Source organism: Frankliniella occidentalis, unplaced genomic scaffold, assembly GCF_000697945.3.
Source record: "Frankliniella occidentalis isolate FOCC.00 unplaced genomic scaffold, Focc_3.1 Scaffold34, whole genome shotgun sequence".
NCBI classification, from domain to species: Eukaryota; Metazoa; Arthropoda; class Insecta; order Thysanoptera; family Thripidae; genus Frankliniella; species Frankliniella occidentalis.
This window is the reverse complement of record NW_026267164.1, coordinates 828,616-829,117: the sequence shown is the minus strand read 5'-3', so window position 1 is coordinate 829,117 and position 502 is coordinate 828,616. Positions and strand designations below refer to the sequence as shown.

Genomic DNA, 502 nt, shown 5'->3' with positions numbered 1-502 from the left:
CCCGCCCGGGCCGGTGGCGCTGCGGGCTGGCCTACCCCCGCCCCGGCAGGCGCTCGCCCGGGCGGCCCCCCGCCTCTAGCCCCGCCTTCAGGCCCGCCGCCGGGGAGCGCTACGCACACCACTGCGTTGCGTACAGCTGGTATAGGCTCTGCGTGCAACTATCCAATATACGGCAGGAATGCCTCTGCCGGGCGTGGTCCCCGCTAAAGGGGGCATACCGCCGCTCGCTAGCCGCCCCTCCCAGCAGCCCCCACACGCGTGTGTCATAGTTGCTCGAGGTTTGCGGAGCCAAACTATCGGAAAGGCAAGGCGAGGGAGGCGGGAGGCGTCCCCACTCACCTACTGAGGCTCGTGCCAATCACCGCTGCCGCCTCACCGCCGCTGTGGGAATCGGGGAAGTTGCACCACGAGGGTGGAGGGGGGAGGGGGCGACGGACAAACGCCTGCAGCAGGTGTTACGGGAACCGCACGAATACGAGGCAAATGTGTGCGAGAGAGAAAG

At 68.3% G+C, this 502-nt stretch overlaps 1 protein-coding gene across 1 annotated transcript in view; it reads left to right on the top strand.

Moving 5' to 3' along the window:
* LOC113214904 (uncharacterized) overlaps positions 1–502 on the top strand; it is a gene marked incomplete in the record, with an annotated part of 273,650 nt that overhangs the window by 261,499 nt on the left and 11,649 nt on the right.